Below are 16,005 nucleotides of genomic sequence, written 5' to 3' on the forward strand. Positions count from 1 at the left end.
AGTATGTCAAGAGCGTGCTGGAGGTGAAGAGAGTGTCAGACAGAGTGATGAGTATGAAGCTGGAAATTTAAGGTTTATTGCTGAATGTTATCAACTGAATGTTATCAGCACATATGCCCCGCAAGAGATGGATGAAAAAGAAGAATTCTGGAGTGAGTTGGACGACATGGTGGAGAGGGTACCCAAGGAAGAGAGAGTGGTGATTGGAGCGGACTTCAATGGACATGTTGCTGAAGGGAACAGAGGTGATGAGGAGGTGATGGGAAGGTATGGAGTCAAGAAGAGAAATGTGGAAGGACAGATGGTGGTCGATTTTGCGAAAAGGATGGAAATGGCTGTGGTGAATACATATTTCAAGAAGAGGGAGGAACACAGGGTGACATACAAGAGTGGAGGAAAGTGCACACAGGTGGACTATATCTTATGTAGAAGGCGCCATCTAAAAGGGATTGGAGACTGCAAGGTGGTGACAGGGGAGAACGTAGCTAGGCAGCATCGGATGGTGGTCTGTAGGATGACTTTGGAGACCAAGAAGAGGAAGCGAGTGAAGACACAGCCGAAGATCAAATGGTGGAAGTTGAAGAAGGAAGACTGTTGTGTGGAGTTCAGGCAGGAGGTAAGACAGGCACTGGGTGGTAGTGAAGAGTTGCCAGATGGCTGGACAACCACTGCAGAAATAGTGAGGGAGACAGCTAGGAAGGTACTTGGTGTGTCATCAGGACAGAGGAAGGAAGACAAGGAGACTTGGTGGTGGAATGAGGAAGTACAGCAAAGTATACAGAGGAAAAGGTTGGCAAAGAAGAAGTGGGATAGTAAGAGAGATGAAGAAAGTAGACAGGAGTACAAGGAGATGCAGCATAAAGCAAAGAGAGAGGTGGCAAAGGCAAAGGAAAAGGCGTATGGTGAGTGGTATGACAGATTAGACACTAAGGAAGGAGAAAAGGACTTGTACCGATTGGCTAGACAGAGGGACCAAGCTGCAAAGGATGTGCAGCAAGTTAGGGCGATCAAGGATAGAGATGGAAATGTGCTGACAAGCGAGGAGAGTGTGCTAAGAAGGTGGAAGGAATACTTTGAGGGGCTGATGAATGAAGAAAATGAGAGAGAGAGAAGGTTGGATGATGTAGGGATAGTGAATCAGGAATTTCAGCGGATTAGCAAGGAGGAAGTGAGGGCAGCTATGAAGAGGATGAAGAGTGGAAAGGTGGTTGGTCCTGATGACATACCTGTGGAGGCATGGAGATGTTTAGGAGAGATGGCAGTGGAGTTTTTAACTAGATTGTTTAACACAATCCTGGAAAGTGAGAGGATGCCTGAGGAGTGGAGAAGAAGCATACTGGTACCTATTTTCAAGAACAAGGGCGATGTGCAGAACTGTAGCAACTACAGAGGTATAAAGTTGATCAGCTACAGCATGAAGATTTGGGAAAGAGTAATAGAAGCTAGGTTAAGAGGAGAGGTGATGATCAGCGAGCAGCAGTATGGTTTCATGCCAGGAAAGAGCACCACAGATGCGATGTTTGCTTTGAGAATGTTGATTGAGAAGTATAGAGAAGGCCAGAAAGAGTTGCATTGTGTCTTTGTAGATTTAGAGAAAGCTTATGACAGAGTGCCGAGAGAGGAGGTGTGGTATTGTATGAGGAAGTCAGGAGTTGCAGAGAAGTATGTAGGAGTGGTGCAGGATACGTATGAGGGCAGTGTGACAATGGTGAGGTGTGCGGTTGGAATGACAGATGGGTTCAAGGTGGAGGTCGGATTACATCAAGGATCGGCTCTGAGCCCTTTCTTGTTTGCAATGGTGATGGACAGGTTGACGGACAAGATCAGGCAGGAGTCTCCATGGACGATGATGTTCGCGGATGACATTGTGATCTGTAGCGAGAGTAGGGTGCAGGTTGAGGAGAGCCTGGAGAGGTGGAGGTATGCACTGGGGAGAAGAGGAATGAAAGTCAGTAGGAGCAAGACGGAATACCTATGCGTGAATGAGAGACAGGACAGTGGAATGGTCAGGATGCAAGGAGTGGAGGTGACAAAGGCATTTGAGTTTAAATACTTGGGGTCAACTGTCCAAAGTAACGGGGAGTGCAGAAGAGAGGTGACGAAGAGAGTGCAGGCAGGGTGGAGTGGGTGGAGAAGTGTGTCAGGAGTGATTTGTGACAGAAGGGTATCACCAAGAGTTAAAGGGAAAGTTTACAAGATGGTTGTGAGACCAGCTATGTTATATGGTTTGGAGACAGTGGCACTGACGAAAAGACAGGAGGAGGAGCTGGAGGTGGCAGAGGTGAAGATGCTAAGATTTTCATTGGGAGTGACAAAGAAGGACAGGATTAGGAACGATTATATTAGAGGGACCGCTCAGGTTGGACGGTTTGGAGACAAAGCAAGAGAGACAAGACTGAGATGGCTTGGACATGTGTGGAGGAGAGATGCTCAGTATATATTAGGAGAAGGATGCTGAATATGGAGCTGCCAGGGAAGAGGAGAAGAGGAAGGCCAAAGAGGAGGTTTATGGATGTGGTGAGGGAAGACATGCAGGTGGCTGGTGTGACAGAGGAAGACGCAGAAGACAGGAAGAAATGGAAACGGATGATCCGCTGTGGCGACCCCTAACGGGAGCAGCCGAAAGTAGTAGTAGTAGTAGTTTTGAGAATCACCTTCAAAAACTTCAAAAACTAGTTAGAAAACCCAAACGTCCCCTTGCACAAATGTTACATCGATTGTCTAAGCAAAATACTCATCAAATTATTGATACAATATCAAACACTTTGAAAAAGCCCCACTTTGTTGGACCAGTACCAACTGAGCTTGCCTCTAAAGGGGTTAAAGGGCAGTACAGCCAAATGATTACTGACCAGTGGGCTATCAAGGTCTCAACAGGAGACAATGTATTTGTCATTGCAGATGACATTTGTATGATTGACAATATTGTTGAGTGCCATGATGGAATCTATGTTGTGTATAGAACCTTTTCAGATAAGTCCATCTTCTTTACGTATCTATTTAGCTCAGACTTTCTGAATATCTAGAGTGTCTCACAACTATCAGAGGAATACATGTATGCCAAAGTGTGTGCAGTTGCCCATAAATGTGTATTACTCCCTCATAGGAGAGGTTTTGCCTCCATACCAATTCTGCATTCCCTGAAACACTAGATGAAGTGGTTTTCCCTCTTTGAAATTGCATATATCATTTGATCAGTTCTTTGATAGTTTCTAATATTCAGTTTAGGGTGGTACTTCAGCTGATAATCTGTACTTAGTTGTGGTTAGGGTTTAGCGTCTCAAGCATCATCATTCTACGTTCTACATCAATGTTTTATGCACATGTAAGTACATTTTCATGATACCAGTAAAATTTATTTTGTACATGTTTTGAATATTTTTGTACATGTCTAATGCTGTTTTCTTTATCTCGCTCTCTCTCTCTTTTTTTTACAGAATGTTTTATGTTATGCAGTATTTTGATGACAGGAGATCAGTATCTGTGGTACCTCAATCATGGTACAGCGATGGTTTCATGTTCTGGCCAAATTACACAAGCGATGAACGCAACATTAAAGCTGTGCGGTGTGCCGAGGCACCAGGCCAGAACTGGACGAGGCATCGTGTCATAATTTTGAAGAAATGTGGTATATATACACACTTTTGAATCACCTAGTTGTTGTTAGTATCTTGTATCTCCCAATAGTCAGCAGTAAGTATTTGTGATAATATCTCAAGTTAAGATTAAGGTCTGTGATTTACCTGTGTAAATGTTGTTTTAGATGACTACATGTCAGCATGGCATGTCATGAAGAAGTCTCTGACCTGTGACACATCAGAGTTGGACTCATGCGATGAAGATGAGGCACCGGTTGGTCGTGTCAAGAGGAAACCTAAACCTATGTAAGAGTGAATCATGTTTATGCTATTTTTTACGTTGAAATCGATGTAATGTGAACATACTGTGAAGTGTGTCTTTCTCTGTTTTAAAAAAAATAAAATCATTTTTATAAAAACAGCCACCATTATGGTGATACTGATGACAGTGACAGCTGTGTGACACTGTATAAACAAAATTGTTCCTCTGGGCTCCTTAGCGACAAAAATGTCCCCATTGAAACCCATTATAACTACATGTTTTGATGTCATTTTAGAGCCAGGTCATTAAAACTTTATTATTTTCAGTTTTTCACCAGATATAAACATAATTTTCCTGTATTTTACCTATGGGAGAATATAATGCAGTGTTCCCCAGTCCTGCTCATCCTGTATTGTGAAGCACGGCAGACAAAAATGACCTGGATGTGTTGGTATGGGTGTCGGAGTGTGGCGTGTATGTGTATATTGAAAAATTAATGTGTGTGTGAGAGTGTGTGTATGTAAATTTGTGTAAGTGCAGCCGAGAATTTGTATTGTCTTACAAGTCTGCATTATAGCATTATGTCTAAATCTCTCTCTCACACACACACAACCACTTTCACTCATGCATCCACTCACACACACATGCACCCACATGCACGTGCGCATGCACAGGTCGTCAAACTCAATAGAATATAATAAACAACACTTCAAATGTGCTGCAAATTTGCTGTATAAGTTTTTGAGCTTTGAAGGGGTGTGTGTGTGTGTGTGTGTGTGTGTGTACATACACACAGGGTGTTGTGATGCATCTAGTGCAGCAGTGTGTAGTTGGAGGGAAGGTGCATGTGTTCTTCCAACCCGCTTGTGTCCTTCCTGCCCTTAGCTTGCTGCCGCTAGCTAGCCTTTGTGGCGAATAGGGCAGCATGCTAGCGTGTAAGCCTTCCCTTGCCAGTACACAGCCTCTCCTTCACCAAGACTCCTGCCAGGCCTCCCCGTGGCCACACATGGTAACTGGGGTCTTGCGGCCCCAGGCTAACTTGGCAGGGGATCTCGGAGCAGCAGTGGGCCCCAGAGATATGGTGTGCAGGCCCACCCTGGTGGACACGCCCTGGCACCTATCAACCACTGCCCCGCTGCCTTGTGGGTGAGTCTGGAAGACATAAGGCTAAGGGAGCTTACCCCAACACAAAAGCAAGCTGTGGCGGCACGCTTCGAGGCGGTTTCCGAAAAACTTGATTTCCGGCAGCTCCCTGCAGTTGTGTGGAGGTGCCGGTCGTCTAGGGATCCCCCTTGCCATCGGAACCATCTCCTCTACAATCAGGTCATGTGGCGTTGGGAGAAGCGCACCCCCCATGCCACTTTAAAACCCATATCTGCTGCGCAGGTATCTTCTGCTATCTGAGTCCTCAAAGGACCCACAAAGAGAAGAAGATGGTTATCATCGGGCACGATGGACAACCAGCAAGCAAGCAAAACTGTATATTACTCATAAACACTGCACAGGTCTTGACATTAAGGCAATTTTGTCACTGGCAATTTGTGTCTTTTACTGTTTTGGATTGGTGTATTCCCTGCATGCCTACTGGCCCTGCAGGTCACTGAACAATTTAATCAGCTGGCCCGAGGTGGCCCAGAGTGTTTGAACTGGTGATGTCAAGCCCTTCTGCACAATACTCACTTGCAAGGGATGGAGTTTCCTCAAAGATTTCCTCCCTTTCAAACTCCAGACCCATAAACCAGTTGTCTGGTATGTTGAGCTTTCCTTTTTGGGCAGACAAGGCGAGAGCAGAGGTGGAAAACCCGGCTTCAGAACGTAGAAGTACTAACAATGTATTTGCTCCACCCATGGACTAAACCAGCTGATTTCACTAATCAGTTCTCCTACCTGGCTGAAGTGTTGTGCTCATTAGAATCAGCTGGTTAGGGCATGGGTGGGGCAAATACATGCTTAGTACTTCTACTTTCTGAAGCGGAGTTTTCCACCTCTGGGTGAGAGGTACACAGAAGTCATGAAGTAAGCAATACCGTTTTTTTTGTTTTTTTTTGTGTAAGGTATCGGACACTAATGAGACTGTGGTCTCATAACAAAAGGTTTAACACCCCTATAGCTCTGACAACGACTCCAAGAGGATACATTGTGAGTCTCATCAGCAGCCAGTCAGACTAGCTTGGTCTAGTCAGAAAGGCACGAACTGAGGAAGCCTCTTGGATGAGAGGCGAAACGTCTTCACGGATATATACCAAGTCCAGTTGCACTTGATTCAACTCCTTTGGATAACCATGACCTGGACGAATGAGAACATTCACAGACTTCCCTCTGTTGAGTGCAAAAATAGGTTTGAACTTGGAAAATGCTGCTTGTGACAATATTTTTACTTCTTATTTCGGAAAAACTGCTTTTAGAACAGCGACACACCAGCGTTACAAGTTCATTAACCGTTGTTAGACATGTTTTGACTAATGGTGATGTGTGTAACTGGGTGATTCTTCAATTAAGGGGAGTTTTTCTGTCCCCAGGGTAGATTTTCAAGAAAAAAACTGTTATAGTATTTGTTAGGTTGTGTTAGCTATAAAAAAAAAAGATTTGTGTCTCAGTGATGACATTTTAATACTTTTTCAGTATGTTGAAAATGTAAATGTGGCAGAATTTCACTGTTTTGGGCTAGTCTCCTCCTACCCAGACTTTTCACTTCCCCTCTATAATAAAGTAATCAAAATGGTTAAGTTCATTAAAGCTTTAGTTTGCATAATTTAAAAAGACATATTTCAAATTCATTTGGGTTATGTGCACTTTGCAGATTTTTTTATCGTTAAATATGGCTGTCCCTCATACATCTGAGAAGTGCCAGAGGCACATGAGCGGTCTTGGCAGAAACATGACTTTTCCATGTCCACAAATGTCATGTGGAGATTTCTGTGTCCTGATCTGAGAGGATGTTTATTAGTCCATCTATCCATCCATTGTCTTAACCGCTTATCCTGCTGTCAGAGTGGCGGGGATGCTGCAGCCTGGTCCAGCAGTAAGGTGACCTGGCGCTACTAAATTATCCCTAGCAATGTTTATTGGTCGTCGTTACCAAACAAGTTACTAATTGAGTATCTTAGTTCAGAAACAAGAAATCTCACTTTATTCACGTATATTCACTGTACATTGTATGCTAGCTAACAAGTTAGCTTAGCAAGTCTAAGACTCAGCCAACGTTTTCTCCAAAAAGTGAACATTGTCATTACCATCACTTGTCATTACGTCACATTTTGCTGTTACAACTTTGAAAAGAAAATCATCATAATATCAAAGTTATTATGTAGGACGATCAAAGCTATGCTAAGATTCTTGTTTAAGACCACTTAATAGAGGTTTGGGGGAAAAAAACTGATTTTAAAGATCCTTTTAAAAGCCAAAAGTGTCCCAAATTGAAGAATGAGCCAAGTGTGTTGTGTTGGTAGTTGTTTAACTACTACGGGAGGGAAATGTGTCCCCGGCAGGTGGACATGTAGCTACGCCATCTTTTCATGTAATGCTGGCAGCACTCAGTGCTCCGCTCATTACACCGCCGTCCATCTTCTTCTCTGAAGACATTTCTTCTCTTCAGTGTTGCACATCCTGCTGAAGACAAACAGGGGAGCCGTTTGTACGGCCTGCTGTGTTTATATAGACGGGTGGCGGACGTAAGTGGGGCCCACAGGTAGGTGAACGTTGACTTAAACGTTTCAGTGCTGCACGCATGCGCGAAGGGATAAACCCACTAGCGATAGCCTTAGAGGGCGGTGCCTGTACGAAATAGAACGTGACAGAAGCCGCCAATCATAAAACCCCGCCCATGATTCCAACAAGTCTCGTCCAATCACGGAGCCCCACGTGGAAGGCAAGTAATAAAATCGGAGCGGCCGCCGCGCAGCTTCACACGGACACGATGGACGCAAGTGAGAAGAGAAGCAGCAGACACAGAGGTGGACGGGGAGAGAAGAAGAGCGAAGACCTTTCTCAGCGGCAACCGCGGCAAACCCAGAGAAGAAGAGCGGGTCCGCCCGGTGAGTCGCCGCAGGCTGAATGCCGCAGACGAGAAACAGGAGTCCGGCAGGGGGCGCTAGAGCGAGGAGGCCCAGCCAGACAGGTAAGAAACGAGCGGAACCAAGCGAACCAAGTGTTATTGTGAGTGACAGGCGCAGTATTTAGTGTGGTAACACTGTGTGTGCCGCACAGCTGGTTCACATCTGCTGACTAGAACCAGCAAGACGCTCATTAGGGCCGTTTACATTCTCACTTTAGTTTGTGTTGCCGAGGCAACGCTGGCCAGTCATTTTCCCGCCTCAAACACGTTACGACAAAATCTACCCAAAACGACCATAGACGGTCAAAATGACGGCTGGTAATTTGCGCGCGATCGCCCGCGTCATGCCACTATTCATTAGGTGTGTTGGTTGGTCGCATCGTTTCCTTCGTGAAGTTCACTGCTCTGTCCTACCCACTAGCGCCCTCCAGTGGACACAAATAGTCTAAACTTTTGATCATTTCCAACACGTCTGGTTACAGACGCCGTTTCAGACGCACCATGACAACCACCGACGCGCTGCAGCATTTACAGGCGTTGGACAGCGGCCATTTTAAATAGTTTGGAAAACAGTATTAAAGTTGTTAAACTGTTAATTTTGGTGCCAGTTAGTTTCAAAACAGACATACTAACATATGTACTGCATTAATATGTCAACTGGGTATTTATCTTGACAGAATATAGAGTTTAAAAACTGCGGCGGTCGAAAGGACTGCCCACGGTCGTTCTAGTAGTTTTAAGTCCCGCTCGTTGTCTAGGACTGTTTCAATAGTTATTTTCTATTGTTTTGTTTTGACATTTCACCTTTTATAGGCCTTGTTACCTTTGTTAGAATAGCAGTGTGTTTTCCCTTTTGTATTTCAGGTGATATTTTCACTTTTTCAGCTTTGCTATTCAAGTTCGACTATGTCTCTCTGAAGTTTAAATGGTTTAAAAATGGAAATAGTATTATAGTTGTTAACATGTTAATTTCGGTGTCAGTTAGTTTAATAACAGACATGCTAACATGCAATGCATTTCTATCTTAACTTGGTACTTATCTTGACAGAATAGAGTTTAGAAACCGTGGGCGGTCATTGTGGACCACTCATGGTGGTTTTAGGTAGGAGTGACGTCCCGGTGGTTCTGGTGTTAAATGACTTCTCTGGTGTCTCTGGTTTGGATCAAACACTTGACTGACATTTCTGTCAAAGTCCTGCTACACAGTGTTTCCACACTACATACAAGACACATGGATTTACACACATTTCAACAGATTCCACAGAAAATGTGACTTTGTACAGATTGTCAGCAGACATTTGGCAGTCACGTTCAGTTGGTTCTTCTTGCTGATTCCACACACACACACACACACACACACACTGGTACAATGTAAAAAAAAATCAAACCATCTGTTTCATGATACACTTCATCTGTGTGATATTAATATAAAGAAATTCCATTTACAAAGTTTCAAGGTATTTCAGTTCTACTTCCAGCTTTGGCAGTATATAATTTTTTCATTTCATATACAATTTAGTTTCAGATTTTCATATACGTTTTTTTTCAACTCTGATCCTTCAGCTGATACGCTCCAGCTTTTCTTTTAGTAATGCACTTCAGCTCCCAATTCTGCCTGTAGGCGACTATGTTCCAGCTTCCAGTTAAGATTACAGCATATTCAGCTTCATTAGATACTGACTTCAGCTTCCAACTGCCACTACTACACTTCAGCGTGCATGGTTTTTTTCCCCAGCAATTTTCAGCATTATTTCAGCAATTTCCTTCAGCTTTCAGCGTCCTTGTTTTACTTTTACAATTCAGCTGTTTTTGCAGCAATTGTCAGCATTGCTTCAGCAATTTCTTTCAGCTATCAGCATTCACATGCATTTTCTGCAGGATCTGCATTTTCTGGTTTTATATGAGCTGTTAAGAAATGGACTCCACATAAATCAAAATTCAGTTTTTATTATTGGAACAAGTTGTGGAACATAGAAAATATAAATGTTGAAAATAATCCCCAATCTTAAAGCTGTATAAAGTAATTAAGATAATGGAGGTAATTAAAAGCAAGTGCAGCGTTTCTATTATAGTTATAGGGTGGGTTACATAGAATTACCGGATGTCTTCCGTAGGGGTTTGGATTCATGTGATCTCAGTGTCATATTGACATGTCAGAAACTGCCATTCAAAGGAATGAGCTAATTATATATGAACTAACTCATTTGAGTTAACTCTTTCGAGTCTTACAAGTACCCAAAAAGTAACTCTTTAATGTTGACAAGTTTGTATTCTGAAGCAATGCGCACTCAATAAATTTAGATTCCTTCAGTTGGCTGAAATCAGATTCCAGAAAAGTTTTAAGTAACCTCAACTTTTGTTTTACTCTATTTTGCAGTATGTTTATAGAGGGGAGCATGAAGACAACAGGAGGGACAGATCCTCAGTTACGGAGGCAGACAAGAGGAGGAGCAACGATGTCAGGAAACCAGATGAAGTCGCTCTTCTGAAAAGCCGGGTGGAGGACTTGTCTACGCTCCTGAAGGAGCTCCAAAACAAGACCTTGCACTTGCAGAGGACTCTCAAGGAGAGGGAGGTCAGCCACAACAATTGGCAGAAGGAGAGGGAGTCTCTCCTCCAAGACAATGAGGAACTTGAGAAAATGAACAAGATTCTCAAAGAAGAGTCTCTTGTCAATGCTAAAATGTTGAAGGAAGCACTCTATGATAAGGAGACATGCCTTAAGACCTGTGAGAAAGAAAAAGAAGTTCTCCTCAAGGACCAAGACTCACTTCTGCAGCAGTTAAACTTCCTGCAAACAGAAGGGCTCCGTAAAGAGAAGGACTTTGAAAGAAGGCTCGCTGAAGAGAATGTGGAAGTGCAGATAGCGCTGAACAAGCTCTTCACCTTGGAGCTTTCACAACAGATGGAGGAAAGTGAGCAAAGGATTACGGCCGCCCTCAGTCAAGTCGAGCAGGAGTTTAGGTGTAATCTTGAGCAGTGGCAGAAGGAGAAAGCTTGTATCCTAGAAGAGAACAAAGAGACTAAGCTGCTCCTGCTTCAGGCTCAAGAAGAAGTTCAGCTGCTAAAACAGAGCAAGGAGGAGGCAGAGCTGAAATGGACTGCTCTTAGCCTGAAGGAGGAGCCCTCGCAGGTCCCAGGTACCGACTCGCTGGCCTCAACAACAAAGGCACACAAGAGTCGGGAGGACAAGGAGTCAGCAAAGAGAGAGAAGAAGGGGCAGAAACTGTTGGCCAAGAGAGAGAAGCAGGAGAAGAAAAGGCTGTTTGAGAAGAAGACAGAAGGCAAGAAGATGCCCAAGAAACCGAAGAACTTCTTTCTTTCTTTCTTTACCAAGAAAATAAGGGTTTTTTCAAATAGTTAATTCGTATGTAGTTAAAATCTGTTAAGATTTTTTCATGTTAAGAGTTTTAGTGTAAATAGTTCTAATGTTAAAAGCTCTAGTGTTGGGCGTTGTTACTGTTAAGGGTTCTAGTGTTAATATTTTTTCATGTTAAGAGTTCTAGTGTTAAGATTTACCGTGTTGAGTTTTCGTGTTAATAGCGTAGTAAACCTGCGGCGGGAGGTGATTGACATGAGACGTGGCTCCTTAATGAACTGATTGCTTGCAGCCGCGCAACTAGACTGGAGGAGACGCAAGTTAGAAGAGGGCTAAGCAGTCCCTCGGGGTTGCTGGAGAGAGCTGACTTGGTTGGTTTGTGAATACACTCGTTGGGGGGAGGCGGCGTTCGCAGTTTATAGTATTGCCGGCGCTGAAGAGAGAAAGGTAGGGGAGCTGTTCCAGATCAGGAGGGGAAGCTAGTTGCCTCCTTTAGTTAGAGAGGGCCGGGAACGCTTAGGAGTGTTTTCGCGGACCTCCGCTCTCCAGCCCGGGTTCCAGTGGTCGGCACGCCGCCGCCCGCTGCCTGTACCGCCGACTGAACGCGATTGTTTCCCCGGCTGTCGGACGGTGCCAATAAAGCTCAGACTCTGGGGGAGGGTCTCGCCAGCCGAGCGAGCTAAGTTTTAACTCTTGCTATTTCCCTATTCCTGTTGTACTAGGTTTTATATATGTATTCACTGGTGAGTTTTATTGTGCCGGCTTTTTACAGAGGAGCAGAGGGCTAGTGGGCGGCTCAAGTTACCCGGGTGGTGGGGACGTTTACTGTCTTATTTGCAGTGTCTGAGCAGGCGTTATAGCCCCCGTTTGCTCCTTGGGTGGAGGTGTAGCCTAGTGTTTCATCCCCCGTGTGCAGTGTCTCCAGCGGGCGGAGCGTAAAGGGTGGGGTGTTTGCATCCATGCGTGCCGTGCCTGATCTTAGTGTGCCCTATTCCATGTGCGTGGTTTGTACTACAGTGAACAGACTTTACTTACCTGTGAGTAGTCGCCGGTCCTCAGGCCTATCTGTTCAACTCTGTAGGCCTTTTAATATAATTTGTGATGAAATAAAGGTTTACCTACTTTTCCATATTCCTCGACTGGGGTTGTGTGTCTTTTAGGTCTCTGACAAAGCCCATATCGGGCTTGTTTATGACAATAGTTTCTAGCCTTGGGTATTGAATGTATTTGCAATAAAATAAGTGAAAGAAGGATTGTGGGTGAAAGAGTGACACGGGGAGTGATAACAGGAATTCCTCTGGATGAAGACTTGGAAAGACTCAAACGGAGTATTTGTGGGGGGTGAGGTGAGCAGAATAAAGAGATTGCTGAAAACAGTTAATGGCGAAAGAATTGGCAGCTTGTCTGTGCTTCTGGAGTTTCAGGAGTCTGTAATTCCTGAAAAAGTTAAAATTGGGTATATGAGCTTTCCAGTTAGGCCCTATATCCCTCCTCTGCTTCGCTGTTACAAGTGACAGAGATATGGGCATATAGCAGCAGTTTGCAAAGGAGAGCAGAGGTGTCCCAAATGTGGACGTGAGCACAGAATTGAGGATTGCAAAGATAATGTGCGGGAAAAGTGTGATTGTGGTGGGTAACACAGGGTAACATAAGGTGGTTGTGAAGTCAGAAAGAGGGCTGTGGAAATTGGGCAAGTGAAGGTTATGAACAACATAAGCTTTGCAGAAGCAGTGAAGTGGGTACAAGGACAAAGGAGAAGGGATGAAATGGACAAAATGAATCAACCTTTGAGAACAGAAGTCGGTCAAACAGAGACATCTAACACAGCACTGACAGGGGATGAACTGATTCTGTTCACTGCCTATGTTATCAATTGTTCTGATCAAGTCAAACACAAAACAGAAAATTAAAATAATCGTGAAAGGAGCTGAGAAGGTTTTGGGTATAAACGATGTGTCCTGGGAGCACATTACTAAAACACTTGAAGCAGATGGAAAGCCGGGAGGACCAGGTGACAGGACAGTCTGGTTATTTTGCAACGGAATGCAAGAAGTTTGATATGGAATGGCCAAGAATTTAAAGGATTCATTAAAGAACTTAAAGAGAAACCAGAAATCATATGTGTTAAGGAAATCCGGCTTAAACCAGAATTAGAACTTATTATCAAGGGATTTGATAGTTTCCGCAGAGATGGGGCGAGGGGGGGGGGCAACGGAGGAGGGTGTATTATATTTTTGAAGAAACGGATGCAATATAGAGTTTTGGGGAAAGGAACAGAGTTGGAATATTTGGTAATTGAAGTTTGGACAAGAGAGGGAAATGTTAAAGTTGTAAACTTTTACAATCCATGCAAGAAGCTTTCGATAGAATGACTGGAGGAGCTCGCTGTACATTTAGGAGGGAAAGTGATATGCTGTGGTGATTTTAATGTCCATAGCACGTTATGAGGTAATGGTAATGACAATGGAATGGTGATTGAAGAGTTCATGGAGAATACAAACCTACTACTCTAAAACTAGAATACAAACCTAGAAATGACGGAAGTGGTACAAGAATTGATATCAGAACAGGCACAGAATCGGCATTAGATCATACACTAGTGTCAGATTCATTGGCAGGTGTTTGCTCGTGGGAAGTAATTAGAGGAACGACTGTAAGAAGTGACCACTATCCTATAGTGAGTGAAGTAGGGTTGAGTTTGGAAGAACATGATCCTGAAGGCTTACAAAAATTGGCTTTTATTGGTGCTGATTGGGAGAATTTTACAAATATCATTGAGCAAGAAATGCAAAAAAATGGATATTAATGAAGATCTTGATAGTTTAAATGTTTCTGTTTGTAAAGCTATTCTGTATGCTGCAAAGCAGTCCATTCAGATGAAGGGTGGTAAGCACAAAAGGAAGATTGTACCATGGTGGACAAAGAATGTGATAAAGCAATTAAATCTAAACATAAAGCTTTTAAAATGTTGAAAAAGAATCACAATTTTTCAGAATCTTATTGAATATAAAGAAGAAAGATAGAGGTAGTAAGAAGAAAGATAAAAAATGCAGAAGGACTTTTGGAGGTCATTTTGTAACTCAGTGGGAAGGGAAACAGAAAATGCTAAAATTTGGAGAATGATAAAAAGAATTAATGAGATCAAAAGAGAATATGGGTATCCGGTATTAAATGTTGGTGAAGTAACAGCAGTGAGAGTTGAAGATGCTGGCAAAATCTTTTGTTAAAATTCACAGTTCCAACAATATTATTGATGAAGGGAAAAGAGGAAGGGAAAATGCAATAGCAGAGAGTGAAGAGCTATTACAGCTAGAAGAAGACTCCAATGAGCTATTGAACAAGCCATTTACAAAGACAGAACTGGACCGCTTTCTCAAGAAAACCAAGGTGTCAGCAGCAGGAAAAGATAAGATCTGTTATTTAATCATGAACCGTCTTAGCGAACCATCAAAGGGTATTTTATTTGAATTATATGATCAAGTTTGGGAGGGTGGGAAATTGCCACAAAGCTGAAAGGAGGCTGTTGTACTTCCAATACGTAAACCAGGAAAGGATTGTACAAACCCAGAGAATTATAGACCAAATGCTTTAACATCAAACATATGCAAAATAATGGAGTAAATGATAAATGAAAGGTTAACATATTATATAGAAAATGAAGGTTATATATCTAAATACCAGAGTGGCTTCAGGAGAGGAAGAAATACCATGGATCCAGCTGTATGTTTAGAACATGAAATTAAAAAAGCACAGATAAACAGAGAAAGTGTAGTGGCTGTCGTTTTTTATATAGAGAAGGCATACGATATGATGTGGGGAGAAGGATTATTATCAGACTTTGTAAATTAGGTATCAAAGGTAGAATACATAGATGGAGTAAGGACTTTTTGCAAGGAAGATCAATACAAGTTAGAATAGGAAAGAATTATTTAGCATATTTTGTTGTTGAAAATGGAATACCACAAGGAAGCATAGTAAGCCCTTTGCTATTTTCCGTAATGGTAAATGAGGTATTTATGGGAATGGAGAATGAGATGGGCCTTTGGCTTTTTGCAGATGGTGGAGCAATTTGCAAGAGGGGAAGAAATGTGGAATTCATTATAAAGAAACTGCAGGGGGCTATTATGAGAGAAGAAGAATGGTCATATAAATGGGGTTTTAAATTTTCAGTTGATAAGACAAAGACAATGTTCTTTACAAAGAAAAGGATTGATAATGAAAAAGAACTAAAAGTATATAATCAAGAATTGGAAAGAGTGAAACACTAAGTATTTTCGGTATATGGTTTGATGAAAGACTTACATGGCTTATACAGACTGAGAAAATAGTGGACAAATGTAAGAAGGTACTAAATGTAATGAGGTGTTTAGTTGGAAGTGAATGGGGGGCAGATTGAACTGCGTTGAAGGTCATATACAGTGGTTTAATTGGGTCAGTATTAGATTATGGTTGTGTGGTGTATGGGTCAGCAGCAAACACTTCTCTAAAGAAACGAGATAAAATACAGTATCAGGCTTTGAGACGAGCACAGGAGCATTTAAGACAACTCCAACAGCAGCATTACAGGTGGAAATGGGAGTCGTGCCACTAGAAATGAGAAGAGCACCGTTATCCTTGAACTACTGGGTTAATTTACGGGGCCATAGTCAGGATTATCCAACACTAAACACTTTAACCCCTTGTTGGGAAAAGGAGGGGAGGGAAACAAAAAGCTTTGGATGAACAATGACACAGAAAGCAACAGAACTTGAAGTAGATCATTAAACATTAGTCCAACAGTGCCTTTGCCAGC

Source organism: Lampris incognitus, chromosome 20 (genome assembly GCF_029633865.1).
Source record: "Lampris incognitus isolate fLamInc1 chromosome 20, fLamInc1.hap2, whole genome shotgun sequence".
In the NCBI taxonomy this organism is placed as follows: domain Eukaryota; kingdom Metazoa; phylum Chordata; class Actinopteri; order Lampriformes; family Lampridae; genus Lampris; species Lampris incognitus.